Consider the following 24893-nt stretch of genomic DNA (forward strand, 5'->3'; position numbering starts at 1 on the left):
AAATATTTATTGAGCTCCTACTATGTGCCAGATACTGTGATAGTTTCTTCAGACTATAATTCTAGGATGTGGCAGACATTTCTCTGCAGAGTTACCACTACTGCACAAGGGATGGGCAAATTTGTTCCCTCCTGGGAGCAAAACATTAGCTAATCCCTTGCACAGACAGAGATGTGAACCAGCGTTGCAGTAGAATGCAAATCCCTCTCTCCCTGGCTTAGAGTGTCTTTATATTCCTACAGCTGCAAACTACATACTTTTTCTTGCAATGAATTCATATGAATCAAAGGCTTTATCATGCTTTATAGACCCTTCACAAATAGAATTAATCCAGCAGGAAAGAGGCATGACCTGCCTGTCACTCACAGTGACAAAAGGGTGAAGGGCCACATCCTTTCACTCCGGTCTCCTCTTAAACTGAGAAGCACTGAGGACAAGAGCTGGAGAGAATTTCAGGAAATGTCCAGCCACCACGTCTTCTAGTTATGGTGGGGGTACCTCCTGAGACCCAGAGAAGTTAGGCAGCTTGCCCCCAGCCCACACAGCTGGAGCTAGTACACAGATCTCCTGACTTCATGCCAGGGACTTTCCCAACACACCTTAAAAGGTTTGGTTTAATTTTAAAGCACTCACATTTCTCCTCCTGCTGATTTTTAATACCTATCACGTTCTCCTGCGTTTGCTTGCTGTGGGTTTTATATTACTGGGGCTTTTCATAGTAAAATAAGGGAGATCTTGATTTAAGTACTTCTTTTAAAATTTCAGGCTAGCTCTTATGATCATTGGAGAATCACAAGCAGTAGTCTTTAACTGGTTTATTCATAACATGAAAAAATGCCAGAGCTCCTCCCCAGACTTACTAACTCTGGATCTTTTTTTTCCTAGCTCTGAATCTTAAAGAAGAGGTCCAGCTCTTGTATTAAGTGCCACCCCTCTCCTTCACCCAGTGACTCCAAAGATTGGGAATCATGGCTCCAGGTTGTTTCAGAGCAAGTTCTGCAAATGGTCCCTTCATGGGGCACATTTGTTCAGCGCAATCATTTGACAAGGAAACTAGTTCTTGTAAATATTAAGAAAATCAGATGAGGGGCTCCTGGGTGGCTCAGTTGGCTACATGTCTACCTTTGGCTCAGGCTATGATCCCAGCAACCTGGGATCAAGCCCCCCCCCCCACATCAGTCTTCCCACTCAGCAGGGAGTCTGCTTCTCCCTCTCTCTCTCTCTCCCCCCTTCCCATCACTTGTTCTCCCTCTCTCTCTTTCTCTCTCTCTCTCAAATAAATAAATAAAATCAGAAAGAAAAAAAGAAAGAAAGAAAGAAAGAAAGAAGAAAGAAAGAAAGAAAGAAAGAAAGAAAGAAAGAAAGAAAGAAAGAAAGAAAAAGAAAGAAAGTCACAGGAAAGAATACATACACATACATCCCCCTTCCACTCTAAAAACAGAAATGTTAGATATAACATTTTAAATATACAAAAATACATAGTTATGGGATACACAGATTAACTGTCCTACATTCATACAATAGAATAGTATTCAGTAATAAAAAATAATAAATGACTAAAACAAGTACCAATACGGGTGAATCTCAAAACCACTATGTCAAGCAACAGAAGCCAGATACAAGAGAACACATTGTAAGAGGGCATCTAGACCAAGTTCAAGGAAAGACAACACCTACGGTGATAAGAATCAGGTTAACTCTTGGGCAAATGGTACTGCCTGGAGGGAGACTTTTCTGGAGTAATAGGAACGTTCTCTCTTGATCTCAGGGTTGCCCCATAAGCACGCTTAAGTTTTTGTCTTTTACTGCATATAAATTATATCTCAATAAAGCATTATCAACATGAAAAGGCAAAAAGACAAAATTCAGGCCATGCTCAAAAACAGAAGAAAAGAAAAAAAGGCTGGAGGACTATCAGATTCATTTCTTTTTCAAATTCAGCAACTGCCTGTCAGGAGAGAAGGCATGGGTCCATGCACGGTGATGAAAGGAAGCTCACCTTTCTCTGCAGTGTTTCCTACCTTTGATGACAAGCAAAAAGGATAAAATAATTTTTAATTCTGGGCTATGAGACTATGGGTATTTGTTAAATTATCCTCTCCACTTTTCTGTTGTGGTTGGGTGTTTTGTTTTGTTTTGTTTTGTTTTGTTTTGTTTTAAGGAAAAGGAGAGATCAAAGTAAAGAGAGACCAAGGTCACAGAGTAACATGCAGAAGGCATGTCTTCTGTCACTGAGTTCAGCCACCTTTCCACTCTCCAAAGCTAGCTGCTGGGGGCATTCTTCCTCAAGCATGTGCATTCAAGCAGCCACCAGTGAAAGGGCCTCACGTGTTAATAGATGTTATGCCTTGTAGTATTTGCATTTTATATTCTGTTTGGGTATTAATGTCTTCCCTTCATTCACTCAGATGCAAAGATGAGCCACAGCTCCTCCTCTGAAGCATGTGATCTATCTTAGTTTCCTCATCTATAAAATGAATAGATTGAACCAATGAATCTGTAAGTTTCTTCATTTGTTTGGGCAATTGGCCAGCTACCTGTTTGGAGTTTTCACTGTTTGCCAGTCTCTGACCTTATGGCCCTTTCAGGTCTGACGGTCCATGGGAGAATCAATCCAATCATTTATTCAATTTTGAAGGGACACAATTCAGCCCATAATGTGGAGCTTTGAAAAATAGCAATGCCAGGGTAGGGGCGCTTGGGTGGCTCAGTTGGTTAAACATCCAACTCTTGGTTTCAGCTCAGATCATGATTTCAGGGTCGTGAGATCCAGCCCTGCAATGGACTACAGACTAGGTGTGGAGTCTGCTTAAGATTCTCTCTCTCTCCCTCTCCTTCCACTCTCTCCATCTCCTTTTGCCCCCATCCCTCCCCTCAAAAAAAAAAAAAGGAAAAGAAAAATAACAATGCTGGGTCCCCACCAAACCTGATTTAGTGGGACCCTGGTACTGTTTTGTTTTTTTTTTTTACCATTCCCAGGGGATTCTAACATGTATCCAGCATTAAGAACCACTGGGGAGGGCTTCATTGGAGCTAAAAAAATGTGGACCATAGTTTTCCCAACTATAAAGTGAACCAGCTAAACAAAATTATTTTAAAGTCTTTTTTCAACATTGAAATTTCATGGCTCAGAGAAAAGAAAATCGTCCATAGCCCAATTTTTCTTTTCATCCTAGACAATGCTACCTTTCATGGCATCCTCATAAGAAGTGGCACAACTGGGGTTCAAGAGCAAGTGTAAAGAAACTCAGAAGTTTTCAGGAGACCCAACTTCTAGCCAATGGGATGTTCCCCAGTAATACAGTCGGGCAGGATGCTCATGGCATGCTGCCCAAATGCTTTTGCAGCTAAAAGCTATCGGGAAAACATTAAGGGGCCCTGTCATTACTGTCTCCACACGGTTGCGATGGGACTCCTCTGAGAGCAAATTTGCACAAAGAGTATGGTATGCTAATTAAAATGGAATTCTGTGTGGATGTTTCATTTGTGGATTAGTTAAATGCAATTAGCATTTGGGGCAAAAGTGCTGTGGAAAAGAGGCTGAGCTGGGGACTTTGTTGGATGGAATAGAAAGGCTGAGCTTTGGCTAGGGTGCTTAGGGGAGCTGACTCTGCAGTCTCACTGGGGGCTCTGCCACAGTGAGGAGAAATCCACAGAAACAGGCTGGCAGAACCCAAAGGCCAAGCCATGTGACACATCTGCTGCCTACTTGAGCTTACACTGTCCTTCTTTCTACTTCCTGTCTTGCTCACCACCATTGGAAGCACCATATTATAATAGCAGAGTGCTACCTGACATATTCATCTGTGGCCAACTGGTAAACTAAGACATCAAATATCATGTTCTTAGAAAACCTCTACAAAGAATCTTTTTTCCAAAGGGGTTGGGGGAAGGTCCCAAAGTCCTAGATGTAGTAGATAGGGAGCCACTTGAGACAAATAGGTGGAGAGCATGTGTGAATTGGGAGAATTTCTTTTTCTTCCCTCTGCCCAAAGGCAAGATATAGAGGCCTAGAAATAAGAGACAAGGGTTGACAGAAGATGAAGCAAGTTAGAGGGAGTATAGTGGCTGAGATCCTCCAGTTAATGAGAGGGAAGTAGAGAAAAGGGAAGAAAAATATGAGAGAATCCCCAGGAGTTTGAGTGTATCTGTAAATGGATAGACTAAGGTGCTCACTCATTCATTCATTCACTCATTCATTCATTTGAAAGAGAGAGAACAGAGGGGGACGGAGAGGGAGTAGAAGGTCTCCCTGCTCATCAGGGATCGATGCAGGACTTGCCCTGAGCCAAAGGCAGACACTTAACCAACTGAGCCACCCAGGTGCCCCTAAGGTGGTCTTTCTTGACTGACATTAGAAACTAAGAGTCTAGGATGCCTCAGAGGCTCAGCAGTTGGGCACCTGCCTTTGACCCAGGGCGTGATCCTGGAGTCCCCAGGATTGAGTCACGCATCCCTGCATGGAGACTGTTTCTCTCTCTGCCAGTGTTTCTGCCTCTCTCTCTCTCTTTCTCTCTCTCTCTGTCTTTCATGAATAAATAAGTAAAAATAAGTAAAAAAAGAAAGAAAGAAAGAAAGAAAGAAAGAAAGAAAGAAAGAAAGAAAGAAAGAATGGAAGAAAAGAAAGAAACCAAGAGTCTCACCAATGCCACACATATTACAAGACATGGACAAGACACCAAAGAGATGCCAGCAGATGTTCCAGACAGGAAATGGTCAAGAATGTCCCCACATTCCTTGCTGATTGCATCTGACATGAAGGAACCCCAGAAAATCCCTTGTGCCCAAAGGAGGGGAAGGGAGAGGCTCGCAGAAGCAGAGAGTCTTGGTTGGCACCCTTGACCAGGGATTTCCATGTCAAGGGGCAAGATGATGCTGGAGTGGAAGGTTTGAAGGGCAGTCTGCCTCAGCCCCAGGATCCCAAGTTCCAGCCAGAACCAACCCTGAAGCTCCCCCAAAAGAGACTTCTAGTGTATTGGGCACAGTCCAGACAAATCATACCAGTTGTTTGTACAAAAGAGAATTTACTATCAAGAACTGTTAACTAGAAGGGGCACCTGGGTGGCTCAGTGGTTGAGCGCCTGCCTTCAGCTCAGGTTATGATCCCGGGGTCCTGAGATTGAGTCCTACATCAGGCTCCCCACGGGGAGCCTGCTTCTCCCTCTGCCTATGTCTCTGCCTCTCTCTCTGGGTCTCCCATGAAAAAATAAATAATCTTTTTTTAAAAAGAGAGAGAGAGAGAGAGAGAAATGTTTAGAGAGATTTTTAAAAATCCTGAATCACTTGGTGAAAAGTCATCAGAATTTACATTAATCTCTTGAAGTTTTATCCTCATTTGTATTTTCATCACTGTGTACATCTGATTAATTTTAGAACAGTGACATTTTTGCCATTTTTCAATCATCCTAGTATTGAATGTCTTATATTTTAGCCTCAAGTGACTTCACTAAGCTTAATAAAAAACAGTTCTGCAAATTGGGAAGGGTCACTTATATCAGATTGTACATTTTAGTCACTAATTATGTCTTCGATTGATATAGTTACTACAGTCAAATAAAGAGTTCTCAACTCCCAGACTTTTTGGGAACTTCAATTAAACCTGTTTACCAGCTGGTTCCCTTGAGAAGTCTCAAGGACAGAGCAGAGAGGGGGCAGGGTGATTAATGCAGAGGTGTCATTCTCAGTCAAGACCAGAGGCCAGGGACCTGATCTTAAGAGGGACAGAGCGAACGTGGTTCCCTCTGAAACCACAGCCTTGTTGACCACATCCACCAAAGGATTCAGCTTCTCTTCCTCCACCCCTTGCACTTCATGCAAACATAAATGGGCAGTGGGGAAATTAATGAAGCACCTTGTGATTCCTGTCATAAATCACAAGCATGAGCATCTACCTTCGGTCTGGCAATTTTAAAGTTTATTATGTTCTGACTCATGCAGTCAAGAATGACATCAGTACCGTCTCAGTTTTGATATATAAGAGGATGACAACTTTGACGAATGCCCACTTTTACCTTCCCATTTCTGAAAGCCTATATGTGCCCTTTCTCCTTCCAGAGACAGTAAATTCACATTGGCTTAGAAGACACCTTCCCATGGCAGATGTCAAACTTTCTCTCGGAGTTTTTCTCCTTAGAACAATTGGCTCAGTGGGGTGCTCCTCAGGCAGAATTGTTCAGGGTTACTAGGACTAGAATCCCCCTCTCGGTGGTTATGACTATTGTTCCAGGGTAACTTAAAAAGTAGGCAGAAAAAAATTGGGCTGCCATCCACCAGAGCAGCTTTGTCATCTTCATGAAGTCCCATGGCCTGAAAGGAAAGTTAACACAGTCTCCAGCTTCTCTCAAAAATATCCATGTGTTGATCAACATCATGGTTGTGTGACTCCAGCATAGCCACCATCTATTCTTTTCCCCTTGCACACACATGCCACCCTCCTATCAAGATATGGAGTCTGGGAATAAACTGGAAATGTTGCCTTGGGCATTAGCTCATAGACAGAGCTTTTCTTAAGTCCTCCAGGCTGATGTGGGCACCCTCTTCCTGGTACCCATGGCGCTTGGCACATTCTTCCGTGACAGCACTTACCTTATCGTGGGTAACCGTTCCAACACCCATCAGATTACAAGGCCCTTGAGAGCTCCGAGCACAAGGTCTAGTGGGCAGGGGCATCGTAGCACAGTGATTAACTCCCAGGCTTTTGAAGACATTCAATATCATAGGTTTAATGCCTGCTTCCTCCACTTGGGTGTGTGACTTTTGGCAGTTCCTGAATTTCTCTGATTCGTACTTTCTTTACCTGTGAAAGAGGGTGAAGATACTTATCTCACAGTATTGTGTGAGCATCACAATGAGAGGATATGTGTAAAGCACTCAGCCCAGGGACTGACAGAGCAAAGCCTTCAATATATGGTAGCTATTATTATTATTATTAGGTACTCAGCAAATGTTATAGAACAAATGAAAACACTTCTAAACGCTCACCTGCTCTACTGAGATGGCTCTCTATCTTATTCCTCTCCTGTCACCTCCTTCAATCAATAGCTTTCTACCTAAGCTGTACAATTACCTGGGGAGCATTGCAATGTCTGATGCCCTGGCTGCCTTCCAAGTCAATGAAATCAGGACATCTGAGGTTGGACCTGGGCAGCAGGAGCCTTTATGGTCTCCAGGTGATTCTAACATGGGGCCAACGTGGAGAACCACTCCCCTAAATAGAAGTGCTTCTCAAAGATTAGTCGTGTGTCCTCTGCTCCTCCTGCTTTACATGTCATCCCTGTGGGAATGCATCCCCACTCATCCTTCACAGCTGTCCCCTGGGCTGGTGACTCCGGGACTCTCCTTTAGGACCTAACTTCTGTCCCTAGTACCAAACGTGCATGTCCTTCTGCTGCTTGGCCCTTTCATTGAGATAGCTCACAAACCTTTGGACCCACAAATCCAAAACAGGAGTCTCTGTTCTCTCATCCCCACCCTCAATCTACCCTCGTCCTGGGTTCACCATCTCAGGTAAGGGCAGGAACAGCTTCCCACACACTGCTCACTCCTAACTCACTCACCTTCCAGCTTCATAGAAGTCAGTCATGCAGGGATTCCTGGGTGGCTCAGCGGTTGAGCATCTGCCTTCAGCTCAAGGCCTGATCCTGGAGTCCTGGGATCGAGTCCCACATCAGGCTCCCTGCATGGGGCCTGCTTCTCTCTCTCTCTCTCTCTCTCTCACAAATAAATAAATAAAATCTTAAAAAAAAAAAAAGTCAGTCATGCAGACTCTCAGTTTCAGCTTTGTGTGGCCTCTGCATCATCCCCATCTTTATGCTCAAACTGCCTCTGCCCTAAATCGAACCCCAGATGCCTCTAGCTTGGACTCTGCCATGATCTCTTATTCCAGTCTCTCATAAATCTTCCCATCTTTCTGCAAAGTGTTCCTAAAACAGTCTGGTCACACCACTTCTCTGCTCTAAGAATGTTTCCATTGTCCTCAGTCCAACCCCTTGCCTGGGCTCAGGGCTTTCTAAGATTTGAAACCAACTCCCCTTCCTTATCTCCCACCTAAACCACCCACAGCTTGCTCTCCAGCCATATGGGTTTATCCTCCCTTCCCAGGACAATTGGCCCCCACACCCTGCAATCTAGCCTTCCAACTTTCATCCAAGATGCAGCTCCCAACTCATCCTGTCTGGCTCTCTGCCTGCCTGCCTGTCTGTTTTTCTCTCTCTCTCTCTCTCTCTCCTCTTCATATTCTAGCTTTCCTCCTTCTTCAGAAGCAATGCACCACTCAAACCTCCAGAAAGAGTTCCAACTTCCTGCGTCAGCCACAAGCCATAGGAAGCCAAGCATTCCATTGGGTTTCCTCCAATGCTACTCTTATAATGGAAAATCTCATGATCCTCACTTCTCTGTATGATCCTAACCTGCCCAGATATGGGACAATTGAGCACGCTGAGGCTGCTTTCAACCCTGGATCTAAAGGGGGGTCCTGGCAAGCGGGAAGCTCATTTTCCTATTAGCCCCCATGATTGAATGAAGTGTTTTCAAGCCACTTTTTCACTATCTCAGGGCTGAGAATTTTATTACCTATCGTGCACAGGATTAAGAACACAGATTCTGGATCCAGGATGCTTTGTAGGTTCGACTCCTGGCCCTGCCACTTATCACCAGTGAATCCTTAAGCAAGCTACTTAGTGTCATTGCTTCAGCTTTTTTACTTGTAAAATGGAAATACTACTACTGACTTACAGGGTTGTGCTTGAAAATTAAATGACTTAATCTTTAAAGGTCCTCAGAAAACTGTCCAGCACATGGTAAGGTTGGCATAACTACTTGTCAAATACACAAGGAATCTTACTGAGCACATGCTAACAAGCCACCTAACAGAGTGTAAACCTCCTCGGGGCAAAAATAATGTCTATTTGTCAGGAATATTATTTCTGAGTTCGAGCTCAAAAAAATATGTGAGCGTGAGTGCTGATTGCTGGTAGAAGTGGAAACTGGTACATTTCTGGGAGATTATTGGATGATACATATCAAATTTTTTAACATAACTTCCCTTTGATCCAGTAATTCTACCTCTCAGAATGTTTTCTATGACTTAACTAAAAAATGTGAAAAGATGCAGCCATCAAGATTTTCTCTGTGTGTAGTAGGGAAAAATGGAAACAACCTTAATGTCCATAATGTTGGCTACATCAGGCATGGGACACATACATGATGGAATATCATGCATCTATTAAGAGATGATGTTGTGTGACTGTATTCTGAGGACATGGAAATATGTCTAAGATATATTACTAGGTTTCAAAAGTAAGCTACACAACAAGGCTGGGATGACTTTGTTTTTTACACATGCAGGTACATGTGTTTACATATGGATAGAAACACACTAGTAAGAATCCACATCAAATGTTAAAAGTTATCACATCTGGGCAGTGAGATTATGGATGACTTGCACCCTTTTTTCACTTTTAAATTATAAAAGGGTATGTTTTTAATTCATCTGTCCTTAAATGAAATAATATTGAAATATATGTGGTAGGAACAGTGAAGTTTCCCTCACCTTCCCTGGGCACTTACATAACATCACACCCCCCAGATGCAACTGAGTAGCGGTCTCCCTGAACACTCTCTTCTCGACCTTTGTCTATGTGTATCCACACATACTCAGGTATTACATGAGGTTTTTAGGATTTAAATAAAATTGGCACCAGTGCCCACAACTACACCCTGCAGGAGATCCAATGCCTCCCTCAAGATTTCTGCAAATCCCCAAAGACACATTGTCGTGACCTCTGTTGGCTCTCCATCCCTGTCTGCATCCATCTCTGTCTTGCTTATATCATTCATTCCCTCCCCTATATCTTCTTTCCTCTACTTTCCTCTACTCTCACCAATCCTAAGGGCTCCTTTTTCCTGACTTTGCTCAAAACCACACCCCAACCCACACATCAAGAATTTGCTGAGGGTTTGGTTGCCAAGGGTAAAGATTTATTTCACAGAAAGACAGTTTGCAATGTTGTATCAAAAATGTCCTCTTGGGGTGCCTGGGTGGCTCAGTTGGTTAAGCATCTGACTCTTGATCTCAGCTCAAGTATTGATTTCAGGGTCATGAGTTCAAGCCCCCAGTGGTTTCCACTCTGAGTGTGGAGTTTACTTAAAAAGAAAAAAAAAATTCTTGAAAATCCTCTTGTCTTTCCCTACCACTCCCCTCCAACCAATGGGGATTATTCTTCATTTCCTTCTCAGAAGATTCAAGGCTCCAGCCAGGTCTCTGGAACTCTCTGTATTGCCCAAGACCCTCCTCATATGTATTTTGTGTATTTGAAAGCTTCTGAACTCTGCTCAACAAAATGTCATGTTCTTTGGGTCTCATCTTTATGGTGACATATAGAGGACCCCAAAACGCATTGGACAGCTGAAGCATCCAGATACTTCCCTAGCTGGTACCTCAAGATGAAAGTGGATGGTCACTGCATTCCATAGAACACTGGTCTATGTGGGTGATGTCTTCATGTCACCCTTCAGGAGTTCTAAAAATGATTCAAGATAAAGGATGAATATCCAATTCTCCCTGTAGAGACATCCCTCCTGCTTCATTGCCCTCTAGAGGGGCTTCTTCCTACCACTGACATTAATGTTACTCTATCTGCACAGAATCCTGAGTTCAATCAACTGATCCAAGGTGCCCCAGGCTTAGCACCAGATCATTGGGCAATCCGGAGGTATAATTCTACCTTCAGGAGCATCACCTGTCCCCACTTGCATCCTCACTGCCCACATCCCACCTCCCTTCCCTTCTCTCCTACCACTTTGGAAAGTCCCCTTAGGAATACCTCCCAAAAGTCTGAGGAAGTTGTGAAAACCCTCTGAGGTCAACCTTAAACTTGGTGGCAAGAGTGGGTAACCTGTTCAAAAGCCAGGCATACAGAGAATGAGGTCCAGAAATTTCCTTCTGGTAAAGACAGGCAAAGGAGGCCCCAAGAAGTGGGCCATAAAAATCAGCATCTATGAGACTCAAGATTTCTTGAAGGGTTGAAGTCTTTTTTTGGACTGATTAAAAATCCCTACCCAGCTCCACCTGCTGAGGCACTAGTCTGAGGAGATTGGCTGACGTGGTGCAAAAAGAAATCAGGAGCTCGATGGACTCGTGAGTAGCAGACACGGGCTGTGGGCACAGGGGAAATTCTAACGAAAGGCAATGCAGGGTCTGGGGAGGATCATTCCAATGTGTTGTTAGACACGCTCTGTCGATGTTGTAACAACACTGGCAAGGCCCCTGAACAGAGGCGTTGAGTGAGACAGTGAGGCTCTGAGTCCCCAGCTTCACAGTCGATGGCTTCTTCAGCTTCAAGGCCTCAGTCCCCACGGCTGGCTGCCTAACAACACTCAAGCAGGTGGTTGGAAATGTGGAGGGAAGTGGGCACCCAGATGCTTGCATTTTGACCATGTACCAACAGAGAGGGGAAAAAAATCTCTTGGAATGTGCATGCAGAGAACAATTGCTAGAGACAGCATGGGCATTCTGAGCTGGAATTCTGAGCTGCTCGAGAGCAGCATCAGGGGGCATGCATCAAGGGGGTGCCGGGGCTCTAGGGTCTACCCTAGACATTCATGGCTCAGGGGAGTGGCAGAGGTCCCCATCTCTGTCACAGGGCTCCCAGCACAGACTTAGCCAGGCTCAGCAATCCTGTCCACTGTTTGGCTACCAGTAGAGATGGTTACATACCAACAGGTAAACTATCTCCTGATACTTCGCAAAGGGAATGTGGCAGATGCGGGACAGGGCAGAGGATGTGAACAATGCAGGTCTTGAGGATGTGGGGCTCTGAACGATCCCGGAGCCAGCTGCAGGCAGCCTTGGGATGACAGCCAGGCACTCTGGAGTTCAGCATTGCAAATACCTTACTGGATGAAGGATGGGCTTCACAGGCTCAGGCAGGGGGAAGGCAAGCCAGTAAGCAACAAGCTCCATCTGTGGATCTAAGACGTGCTGGCCCCATGCTCTTCCAGCCATGGCAGATGGGTGCTTCCAGACTCATCTCCAGCATGCTCCAGCAACAACTTTTAATGTTTGGGTGCGGGGGGGGGGGGGGGAGCGGGATCATTAAAGATACTCCTTCACATGTTGACAGCTCACCTCACTTCCAACTATAAAGCACTGTAAGTCAGTTGACCAGTGAAATCCAAACTCTCACAACACTGGTGCCAGAACCATCCAAATTAGCCAACGGTTATTGGGATCTAAGAAGCTGAGCAGGTGCATGTGCTGAGCAGAGACATCACTGTGCCAATTAAATAATCGCTAATAGAGTAGTGTTTATGGTCATCTTCCCATGTGTCACACACAGTGACAGTGCTGAATGCTCTGCACAGATAACCTCCATGGGAGGCCTACGAGGTAGCCATCTCTTTCATCACCATTTTCCAAGTGAGGAACTGGAAGCTCAGAGAGATTGGCTTATTTTTCCCCAAGCAGCACAGCAAATACGTTACAGAACTGAGAGTCCAAAGCCATGCTTTACATTGTCCCCTGGGAGGGGACAGAAAGGAACAAGCATGTATTCGGCTACTATGGTGTGCCCAGCATGCTTTTAAGGGCTAGAGAGACAAAAGTGAAAAGAAATGCTCTATTTCCTGAAGAAGCATAAGGTCTCCTGAGGAAGGAGTGCCAGTTATAAAGCAATAATATGAGGTCAGTGGTTTTCCACGACTTCTCCAAGAACCCTTCCAGGCCTGCGCTGGGTGCTCACCACCATTCCCACAGCATCTTCTGTTGACTCCCCAGACGTTGCCTGTCTCTGTCTACCCTGGGCTCTGAGCGCATAGGGGACAGAATTACCGCTCGGTCAACACTGTGTCCCTGCTGTGCAGCACCAGACCTCACAAACGCCAATGTCCCAATTGAGAGATTCCTTTATTAAAATGAAAAAATCAAATACTGAATGTATATGTTAATTGGAGTGTAAAAACTGAGATGTTCACACCCTCAAGAAACAGAGGACATACAGGGACATGGAGAAGCAGACAGAATGTGAGGCAAGACCTAGCACAGAGCTCACACAAAAGCTCGCCCATCGGAAGGAAGTGGTTTAATAGTTGAAAGAGCACCAGGCATGAGTCAGAAGAGATCCTGGTTCAGCCAGGCCTCTGGTGAGATGAGGTCAGGTGGTTAACTCCAGAACCCCACTTCCATCATCTCCAAAACGGAAAGAATCGTGCTGGTTCTGCCTATGGCACACCACTGTGGCCAGGCATGCTCAGTCAAGGAGGAAGCCTGGTGTCAACAAGTACTTTCTAGGGGCGCCTGGGTGGCTCAGTGGTTGAGCATCTGCCTTTGGCTCAGGTCGTGATCCCGGGGTCCTGGGATGGAGTCCCAAATTGGGCTCCCCGCATGGAGCCTGCTTCTCCCCCTGCCTGTGTCTCTGCCTCTCTCTCTGTGTGTGTCTCTCATGAATAAATAAACAAAAATCTTTTTTTTTTTTTTTAAAAGTGCTTTCTAACTATCAAGAGCTCTTCAGGAGTGAGGGACTATGGTGGCCCATTTTCCCACCAGATGGACATGAAGGTCACCAAGGCTGGCATGGAAAGTGGCATCTCAGAGCCAGCTGAGAAAGACCTGACTAGAACCTCCTATCAGCCTCTTTCAGAAGCACTCGTCTCCCACTGGCTCCCAGGACTCCCCACAGCACCCCTTCCTCCCTCAGGCCCTGGGCCCAGTAGACAAATCAGCAGACCGGGAGCGTCTCTTCCCCAGGAAGACACCTGTGCAGCTCTACCCAGCCCGCAATCTGAGCGGAGTCATGCCAGACCCCTCGCTCCCCTGAGAGGCCCCTTCCTATGTTCTTTGCCTGAGGCCACTCAACAGTGTGAACGTCACTCACCTGGCGTGTAATAAACCAGGCTCTGGTCTGATCTCTGCCTCATGTGGGCTGTGTTACCTGAGGGAGGGCGCTGTACCTCTTGGAAGCTATTTACACACCTGTAAATACCAAGACCAGGCTTTCTCAGTTTTGGCACCATTGACATTTTAGGTCACAGGATCCTGTGCTGTGGAGGGCTGTCCTGTGCACTGTGGGACATTTAGCAGCACCCGTGGGCTCTGCCCACTAAGGCTAGCAGTATACCCCCACCCCTAGCATGACAAGCAAAAACATTTCCCGACACTACGAAAATCGCCACCATTTGAGAACCACTGCCCTGAATGATTTCTAAGGATCTCCAACCAGTTTCAGCTTCTCCAGCCAACCAAGCTTTTGGTCCAGGCTTTCCCAGGCTTGAGACAGACACTCCCTCACATCAGCTGTCACCCCCTCTTCCACAACCACATCCAACACAAGAACATTCCCCTCTGTCTGTGGGTTTCATCAGTTATCTGCATTCTAGTATTTCATTTAAGGGATGGTCAGAGATGGAAATCGTAGCAGGAAGGATCCAGCCATCCTATCGCAGGGCCCAAAGGTAAAGCAGATTTCTGGAATGGCCCTGGAGTCCAGCAGAATCTGAACTTGAATCCTGATTCTGTTCTCTGTCCTGCCCAGATACACGGAATCTCCCCCAAGCTTTGGTTTCCTGTCTATAGAGTAAGATAATAAAATAAGGTTGGGGGAGGAGGGTTGACATGCAGATGAAATGAAGTAAGTATTGAATGGGACTGTCACTGTGTCTCTGGCTCCAGGAGGCTCTGGATGTGAGGGTGCCCCTCCCATCCCTCTGGCTGCTTAACTAGATGACTTGTTCAAGCCAATGTTTACAGCCCACGGCTCTACTCCAGCTCCCTTGGCTGTGCCAGCGTGTGGCCAGAGCGCTGGCCAGTCCTCCCTCTGGCCTCGGCAGCAGATGTCTGGTCCCTGGGCCAGATCTCCAAGATGAGAGCTGATCTCTATCTTCAGAGCTGCAACCAGGGCTGAGCGATGAAGCACATCTTTACATCCTATCGATACATCCGGACTAAGCGGGAACAGCTGCAGGGAAATTCATCCCTTGCTGAAAACAGAGTCCTGTTTTAACCCTGTCCTGCCCTTCCTGCTCGCCTTCCCTGATCCTTGAGGTTTGGTAACTTAAGGAGAAGGAAGTCGAGCCAACAGGAAACAGCAGCTGCCTAGCTGCTTATAATAAACACAGTGAAAATTCACTTCAAGAACAAATCTAGGGGCACCTGAGTGGCTCAGTCGATTTAAGCATCTGCCTTTGCCTCAGGTCATGATCCCGGGATCCTGGTATCAAGCCCCACAGGGGCTCCCTGCTCTGTGGGGAGCCTGCTTCTTCCTCTCTCTCTGCTGCTGCTCCCGCTGCTTCTGTTCTCTGTGTGTGTGTGTCAAATAAATAAATAAAATCTTTTTTTTAAAAGAACAAATCCAGGAGCACAGGCTGAGTCCTGCCTACTAATGAGGCTGTCCCTTTCCCTGACTGCAGTGACAGCATCTTCCCAGAGATAAGGCAAAGGATTCAAAAAGCACACGGATCTCCCAGTGTGTGTGTGATATGGGTCTGTCTGCCCAGTCTTCTCTCTGTCAGAGAACATCAGAGCACATCAAGTGCTTCAGGAGGCTCTGAGCAAGTTCTGTAACTGCTTCGTGTCTCAATTCCTCATGTGTACAGTGGAGGTGATGAGATCCAACATGGTGCCACAATCCGCCCAAGTTTTCTTGATTGCAGTCAACACTGGATTCAGAGGTGCTTGGGGGGGCTCAGTCAGTTGAGCATCCCATTCTTGATTTCAGCTCAGGTCTTGATCTCAGGGTTATAGGATAGAGTCCTGCATCTAGCTCCACGATCAGTGGAGAGTCTGCTTGAGATTGTCTCTCCTTCTCCCTCTGTCCCTCCCTCCCTTCTATTAAAAAAAAAAAAAAAAAAAACTTCAGATTCAGAGTTTCTTAAGAACTTAACATAAATATATTTTTAATCTTTACAATCATTCTATGTAGCTGGTATTATTATTTTCTATTTAATAGGCAAGAAAACCAAGACTTAAGGAGTTTTGGAGAGTTATCCAGGGCTACCCATGAGCCAAGGAGCCATGAAATATCACATCCAATTTGGCTTAGGTCTGTTTCATTCCAGAGCCTGAATATCACTGGGTGGCATGACCAGTACTCTTCAGAACTCTGGAAATGTCTGAAATTCAAAGCAAAGATTCTTGCTACAAGTTCACATTTAAGAAGTTAAGCAGAAAATTCTTCACTATTTACAGATCTATAGTGGCAAGGAAAAGAAACTGATTTTGCCTAATTATGGAAAAGGTAGTAACACCAAAGGAGATCAGAGGCTCTCAGAGTCAGTTGGAAGGCAGGACCCCAGCATGGACACTACTAGGGCATAGACAGCTCCTGGAAGGAGCAAGTAGAGGGATGGCAAGATCAAGATGCCACCAGTGGGCAACACCAGGCATTTGCAGGCTTTTCCTATTTGCTCAAGATTCTAATTCCTGAAAAGGATCATCTGATTGGCCTGGTTTGGTCACATATCCCTATGTTTATGGAAGGACAGGATGCCATCAGAATAAAAGCACTGTGGAATTGGTAATTGTCAAAAAAAGATTTTGGAGCATGGTTAGGGATGGAAAGTGGATGTTGGATGGCTGAAAGTATACCCTCCACTACCATGATGCTTCCCAAAGTTCTCACATCATGGCACTAAGAGAAAAGGAGGTGAGCTGGGCTATCTTGGGTGTAATGGAGCTAAATAAGAATCAGTTTGCTAGATTTTGAAGGAAACTTAGAATTATCCAATACACTCCCCCTTTCTTTGTTACAAACAAGGAAGCCAAGGATAATGAGTGACCTCAAATCTCATCACCAGTTAGCAGAGCTAGCACCATCCAGTGTTTCTTCCACAATATGAAAGCTCACTCACTGTCCAGAAGCATTGCCACCCATTCTGAACCCCAAGTCAAGACTCTGTGCAGTTCCAGAGATCTTTCTGGAAGATCAGATCAATCATCCTACTCTGGACTTTGTAGAGCTTCCTTCTCCTGAGGAGCCAGCCATTCACACATGTAGGAGGCAGAGAATGAGGAAGCTCAGCCAGCCACAGGACAGCCACATGCACACATTGGACCTGAAAGGGAAAACGAATTGCTCTTTGTGCATTTCTTCTTCTGCATTCCAGGCTTATGCAGTGCTTCTTTGCTGTGTCTTTCCATCCTTTCCCTTTCTGGGGGCCTTGATAGTCACTGTAACCACATTTCCCACTATCCTGATGTAGGGAAGCCTGGGGTGCCCTCCATAAGACATACCCAGGTGCCAAACTCAGATAAAGTGGGCCTTGTTGGGTTTTGGTCTCTCGGATAATGACATATGGGCTGTCATTGCTTGTTATCCTCATTTAGATTCTGTATCCCCACAGAGGTGGAGACAGAGGGAAATATGTATCCCCAGATGCCAGGGCAGGGGTGGCCCCTGCAAAGATGCTCATCTTTCCAAATCCTAGCCCAGCTATGCAGCCTGTGGGGAGAGTGGGCAGGACTGTGTATAACATCACGCAAGGGTATCATTAACCTGTTGACTCCATACACTCTATTCATATACTAAGGTCAGGGTCATGAAGATAAATAATTAAATAGTCAAACTTCTGGAGAGGGAATAAAATCGCTCCAACTGCCTTTTAAGTAATCTTCTGAGAATGTCAATGTCACTACCAGGAAAATGGCTTATGTGAGAGGAGATTTTTACTCTTAGATGGTGGAAAATCATGAATTACTTTATTTATTCTTCCTCCTTTCCAAATGCAAGAGAACTTGTGTTCCCCTAAATTAAAATGAGGTGCTCTCCAAAATCTTCAAGATAGTAAAAAGCAGTAAATGACTGAGGAGCTATCACAGACGGGAGGAGGCTACAGGCCCACAAGAACCAAATGCAATGTGGGATCATGGACTGGATCTTGAACTAGAAAAGGACATTAGCGGAAAACCCAGTGAATTCTGAAATATGTCATTTAGTTAATAGCATTGGGCCAAAAGATGTTCATGTTAACAGGAACTAGGTGAAGAGTATTTGAGAACTCTCCCTGTTACCCCTGCACCTTTCTGATGATCCAAAACTTAAAAAGTTGATTATAGGGGAGGGTCTCAAGTAGAGCAAAGGATGTACCACCCCCTGATATCAAGCACAGAATGGGTAAAGGGGAGCCTTGAGTGAGACACAGTTGAGAGCAAATCTGGCTCAGTGTGGATCAGGCCCTGAGCACTTAGAAACACTTCAGCAGAAATGCCAGAGAGCAGGCTAAGGGAGTGGGCAGAGATACTGTAGGAAGCAGGTAACCCCAGCAAAAAAAGCCAAGAAAGGTCAACCTGCTGCCTCTTCCCTGCCATGGGGATTCCTCTCATCCTTGTGAAAAATAGAAAGCAAATAAGCATCAAACTGGGCCAGATTGGGCACAAAGTTCCCAGATTTAAAAAAACAATAGAGGGATGCCTGAATGGCTCAGCGGTTGAGCATCTGCCTTCCACTCGGGGTGATCCTGGGGTACCAGGATCAAGTCCCGCATCGGGCTTCCTGCATGGAGCCTGCTTCTCCCTCTGCCTATGTCTTTGTCTTGCTCTCTTTGTGTCTTTCATGAATAAATAAATCTTAAAAAAATAATAAATAAAAATTTAAAAACAGTAGAGATGAGGGAGAGAGGGAGACAGCATGCAAGAGCGAGAGAGGGAGCTTTTTAATAAAGGCAAACCTTAAAAATTTTTAAGTAGCATTAAAAGTAGAGCAAGGTGATGGGTGCCTGGGTGGCTCAGTCGGTTGAACATCCAACTCTGGGTTTTGGCTCAGGTCATGATCCACGTCTGGCTCTGTGCACAGTTGGCTTCGGATTCTTTCTCCCTCTCCCTCCCCTTCCCCCCACTGTTCCTTCTCTCTCTCTCTCTCTCTCTCTCTCTCTCTCATCAATAAATAAAATAGTTACAAAAACTAGAGCCAAGGGTCAGGGGAAAAAATGGGAGAGGAGAAAGATGAATGTGAGGGCTCCCAGGGGGAAGGAGAGATCAAGCTGAGCACACAAACTCACTGGAAAGCGGGTATGCCCTTGTGCCCTTCCAACAAGGCTTTCTGCGGGACTGCGCCCCGCCCGCCCCCCCCCCCCATTACTAGCAGGACAGCATCACACCAGTGGGCACCTGCCTGCGCAGTGAGCAGGCTGCCTCTAAACTGGGGCCCCTACCTGGCTGCACGTGAGGGCTCACAAAGCCCCACACTCTTGCCAGCACCTCCCCTACGTTGTGCAGCCGCTTCTCAGCCAAACTCACCCAAGACACTAGCCAGCTGGGGGCACCTGGTGGCTCAGTGGTGTGGTTGAGCATCTGCCCTCGGCTCAGGGCATGATCCCAGAGCTCAGGGATCAAGTCCCACATGGGGCTCCCCATAGGGAGCCTGCTTCTCTTCTGCCTAAATCTCTGCCTCTGAGTCTCTCATGAATAAATAAATAAAATCTTAAAAACAAAACAAAACAAAAAAACGCAGCTATGAAACAAAGTCTGCTGAGAAAGGCTCCAGGGAGCAGTCTTCACGTTCAGGATACATCCATCTCTGGGCTTCCTCTCGGTTTTTCTTCATTTCCCACACATCCATCAGTTGATTCAGCCATGTGCACTGCAGGTCTCAAAATTGTTGCAGGTGTGATCCTCTTATCCTTATTAAGTAGCCTGCTAGTTATTACTATCTTGGAGCTGAGGAAGCTGAGGATCAGTGGGGTTAGTAGATACTCATGACAATGATGGATGGCAGAGCTGAGACAAACACAAGTCACACTTCAAGGCCAATCCTGTCCGCAACATCACACAACCAGCATGAACTGCTTATTGTGTGTAAGGCTCTGGGGGAATATAAGAAGCTTTTTTTAATGGTCCCTGTCCTCAAGTAAATGAACAAAGAGTCCAAAATGCCCCCCTACAACAAAGTGAATAAACACTTATTAATAATAAAATCTAAGCAAATGATGAAAATGTGAATTAAAACTGCAATGCAACTGTTAATGGATTCTTGAACTACAAAAGACATGCTCTAAGGAAAAAGGTTAATGGGGAAAAAAAAAAAAAGAAAGAAAAAAGGTTAATGGGACACCGGGGTGTCTCAGTGGTTGAGCTCCTCCCTTCAGCCCAGGGTGTGATCCTGGAGTACGGGGATCAAGTCCCACATGGGGCTCCCTGCATGGGGCCTGCTTCTCCCTCTGCTGTGTCTCTGCCTCTCTGTCTGTGTGTCTCTTGTGAATAAATAAATAAAATCTTTAAAAAATAAATAAATAAATAAATAAATAAATAAATAAATAAATCTTTTCTTAAAAAAAAAGGAAAAAAGTTAACATAGGGGCACCTGCATGGCTTAATTGGTTAAGTATCCTACTCTTGATTTCAGCTCAGGTCATAATCTCAGGGTCATGAGATCAAGCCCCACATCAGGCTCTGCCCTGGGCAGGGAACCTGCTTAAGATTCTCTCTCTCTCTCTCTCTCTCTCTCTCTCTTTAGGGAAAGAGAGAGAGAGAGAGAGAGGAAATGAAAAGAAAAAGGAAAAAGTTAACATAAAACTAAAATTCCTAATTATTTCAACAGAACTAAAGGGATATGATTATTATTTCATTTTTGTAACCATTAGCAAAATATAAGTTTAAATATGTATATTAAATGTTTAAATGTAAACAGAATATAAATACACACTAGAACTTCCAATTTCCGAATATGTATTTGAACAAATCATAGCTGAAAACTTTCCTAATCTGGGAAGGGAAACAGGCATTCAGATCCAGGAAATAGAAAGATCCCCCCCTAAAATCAATAAAAACCATTCAACACTAACACCATTTTGAAGACCAAAGCTTATGAAAAATGCCTTGAATTGCAAGCTACTCATTCACTCTGTTATAACCATGCAAAATGAAAATTCAAGACTACTGTATTGGATGAGTAACTTTTGACCAGGATAATAAACACAATTTCAGAGAAAAAAAAAAAAAAAAACGTTCAACACCTCGACATCTAATAGTTAAGCTTACAAATTCCAAAGATAAAGAGAAGATCCTTAAAGCAGCAAGAGACAGGAAATCCCTGACTTTTATGGGGAGGAGTATTAGGGTAACAGCAGACCTCTCCACAGAGACCTGGCAGGCCAGAAAGGGCTGGCAGGATATATTCAGGGTCCTAAAGGAGAAGAACATGCAACCAAGAATACTTTATCCAGCAAGGCTCTCATTCAAAATGGAAGGAGAGATAAAGAGCTTCCAAGACAGGCAGCAACTAAAAGAATATGTGACCGCCAAACCAGCTCTGCAAGAAATTTTAAGGGGGACTCTTAAAATTCCCCTTTAAGAAGAAGTTCAGTGGAACAGTCCACAAAAACAAGGACTGAATAGATATCATGATGACACTAAACTCATATCTCTCAATAGTAACTCTGAATGTGAACGGGCTTAATGACCCCATCAAAAGGCGCAGGGTTTCAACTGGATAAAAAAGCAGGACCCATCTATTTGCTGTCTACAAGAGACTCATTTTAGACAGAAGGACACCTACAGCCTGAAAATAAAAGGTTGGAGAACCATTTACCATTCAAATGGTCCTCAAAAGAAAGCAGGGGTAGCCATCCTCATATCAGATAAACTAAAATTTACCCCGAAGACTGTAGTGAGAGATGAAGAGGGACACTATCTCATACTTAAAGGATCTAGCCAACAAGAGGACTTAACAATCCTCAATATATATGCCCCGAATGTGGGAGCTCCCAAATATTTAAATCAGTTAATAACCAAAATGAAGAAATACTTAGATAATAATACACTTATACTTGGTGACTTCAATGTAGCTCTTTCTATACTCGATAGGTCTTCTAAGCACAACATCTCCAAAGAAACGAGAGCTTTAAATGATACACTGGACCAGATGGATTTCACAGATATCTACAGAACTTTACATCCAAACTCAACTGAATACACATTCTTCTCAAGTGCACATGGAACTTTCTCCAGAATAGACCACATACTGGGTCACAAATCGGGTCTGAACCAATACCAAAAGATTGGGATCGTCCCCTGCATATTCTCAGACCATAATGCCTTGAAATTAGAACTAAATCACAACAAGAAGTTTGGAAGGACCTCAAACACATGGAGGTTAAGGACCATCCTGCTAAAAGATGAAAGGGTCAACCAGGAAATTAAGGAAGAATTAAAAAGATTCATGGAAACTAATGAGAATGAAGATACAAGCATTCAAAATCTTTGGGGCGCAGCAAAAGCAGTCCTGAGGGGGAAATACATCGCAATACAAGCACCCATTCAAAAACTGGAAAGAACTCAAATACAAAAGCTAACCTTACACATAAAGGAGCTAGAGAAAAAACAGCAAATAGATCCTACACCCATCAGAAGAAGAGAGTTAATTAAGATTCGAGCAGAACTCAGCGAAATCGAGACCAGAAGAATTGTGGAACAGATCAACAAAACCAGGAGTTGGTTCTTTGAAAGAATTAATAAGATAGATAAACCATTAGCCAGCCTTATTTAAAAGAAGAGAGAGAAGACTCAAATTAATAAAATCATGAATGAGAAAGGAAAGATCACTACCAGCACCAAGGAAATACAAACGATTTTAAAAACATATTATGAACAGCTATACGCCAATAAATTAGGCAATCTGGAAGAAATGGACGCATTCCTGGAAAGCCACAAACTACCAAAACTGGAACAGGAAGAAATAGAAAACCTGAACAGGCCAATAACCAGGGAGGAAATTGAAGCAGTCATCAAAAACCTCCCAAGACACAAAAGTCCAGGGCCAGATGGCTTCCCAGGGGAATTCTATCAAACGTTTAAAGAAGAAACCACACCTATTCTACTAAAGCTGTTTGGAAAGATAGAGATGGAGTACTTCCAAATTCGTTCTATGAGGCCAGCATCACCTTAATTCCAAAACCAGACAAAGACCCCACCAAAAAGGAGAATTACAGACCAATATCCCTGATGAACATGGATGCAAAAATTCTCAACAAGATACTAGCCCATAGGATCCAACAGTACATTAAGAAAATTATTCACCATGACCAAGTAGGATTTATCCCCAGGACACAAGGCTGGTTCAATAGTCGTAAAACAATCAGTGTGATTCATCATATCAGCAAGAGAAAAACCAAGTACCAAATGATCCTCTCATATGCAAAGAAAGCATTTGACAAAATACAGCATCCATTCCTGATCAAAACTCTTCAGAGTGTAGGGATAGAGGGAACATTCCTCGACATCTTAAAAGCCATCTATGAAAAGCCCACAGCAAATATCATTCTCAGTGGGGAAGCACTGGGAGCCTTTCCCCTAAGATCAGGAACAAGACAGGGATGTCCACTCTCACCACTGCTATTCAACATAGTACTGGAAGTCCTAGCCTCAGCAATCAGACAACAAAAAGACATTAAAGGCATTCAAATTGGCAAAGAAGAAGTCAAACTCTCCCTCTTTGCCGATGACATGATACTCTACATAGAAAACCCAAAAGCCTCCACCCCAAGATTGCTAGAACTCACACAGCAATTCGGTAGCGTGGCAGGATACAAAATCAATGCTCAGAAATCAATGGCATTTCTATACACTAACAATGAGACTGAAGAAAGAGAAATTAAGGAGTCAATCCCATTTACAATTGCACCCAAAAGCATAAGATACCTAGGAATAAACCTAACCAGAGAGGTAAAGGATCTATACCCTGAAAACTATAGAACACTTCTGAAAGAAATTGAGGAAGACACAAAGAGATGGAAAAACATTCCATGCTCATGGATTGGCAGAATTAATATTGTGAAAATGTCAATGTTACCCAGGGCAATTTACACGTTTAATGCAATCCCTATCAAAATACCATGGACTTTCTTCAGAGAGTTAGAACAAATTATTTTAAGATTTGTGTGGAATCAGAAAAGACCCCGAATAGCCAGGGGAATTTTAAAAAAGAATTTTAAAAATTTTAAAAAGAATTTTACCATATCTGGGGGCATCACAATGCCAGATTTCAGGTTGTACTACAAAGCTGTGGTCATCAAAACAGTGTGGTACTGGCACAAAAACAGACACATAGATCAATGGAACAGAATAGAGAACCCAGAAGTAGACCCTGAACTTTCTGGTCAACTAATATTCGATAAAGGAGGAAAGACTATCCACTGGAAGAAAGACAGTCTCTTCAATAAATGGTGCTGGGAAAATTGGACATCCACATGCAGAAGAATGAAACTAGACCACTCCCTTTCACCATACACAAAGATAAACTCAAAATGGATGAAAGATCTAAATGTGAGACAAGATTCCATCAAAATCCTAGAGGAGAGCACAGGCAACACCCTTTTTGAACTTGGCCACAGTAACTTCTTGCAAGATACATCCACGAAGGCAAAAGACACAAAAGCAAAAATGAATTATTGGGACTTCATCAAGATAAGAAGCTTTTGCACAGCAAAGGATACAGTCAGCAAAACTAAAAGACAACCTACAGAATGGGAGAAAATATTTGCAAATGACGTATCAGATAAAGGGCTAGTTTCCAAGATCTATAAAGAACTTATTAAACTCAACACCAAAGAAACAAACAATCCAATCATGAAATGGGCAAAAGACATGAAGAGAAATCTCACAGAGGAAGACATAGACATGTCCAACAGGCACAGGAGAAAATGCTCAGCATCACTTGCCATCAGGGAAATACAAATCAAAACCACAATGAGATACCACCTCACACCAGTCAGAATGGGGAACATTAACAAGGCAGGAAACCACAAATGTTGGAGAGGATGTGGAGAAAGGGGAACCCTCTTGCACTGTTGGTGGGAATGTGAACTGGTGCAGCCACTCTGGAAAACTGTGTGGAGGTTCCTCAAAGAGTTAAAAATAGACCTGCCCTACAACCCAGCAATTGCACTGTTGGGGATTTACCCCAAAGATA

The 24893-nt window shown here is 44.2% G+C and overlaps 2 long non-coding RNA genes across 3 annotated transcripts in view; one reads left to right on the forward strand and one right to left on the reverse strand.

Annotated features, from left to right (window-relative positions):
- The window catches only part of LOC144285319 (uncharacterized), a 122350-nt gene that overhangs the window by 39369 nt on the left and 58088 nt on the right, over nucleotides 1-24893 (reverse strand). Inside the window, exons 6-7 of one of the 2 annotated variants that reach the window (XR_013353627.1) lie at nucleotides 6586-6796; nucleotides 5906-6306 (exon numbers count right to left, since the gene is read on the reverse strand). This is a non-coding gene — a long non-coding RNA (uncharacterized LOC144285319). Of the gene's footprint in view, nucleotides 1-5905; nucleotides 6307-6585; nucleotides 6797-24893 lie in introns of those variants that run through there. The other variant, XR_013353628.1, reaches the window with a different exon arrangement.
- Nucleotides 11526-13902, forward strand: LOC144285318 (uncharacterized). The gene is made up of 2 exons (XR_013353626.1): nucleotides 11526-11722; nucleotides 13481-13902. It is a non-coding gene; the product is annotated as an uncharacterized LOC144285318 (long non-coding RNA).

This window comes from Canis aureus, chromosome 16 (genome assembly GCF_053574225.1).
Source record: "Canis aureus isolate CA01 chromosome 16, VMU_Caureus_v.1.0, whole genome shotgun sequence".
NCBI classification, from domain to species: Eukaryota; Metazoa; Chordata; class Mammalia; order Carnivora; family Canidae; genus Canis; species Canis aureus.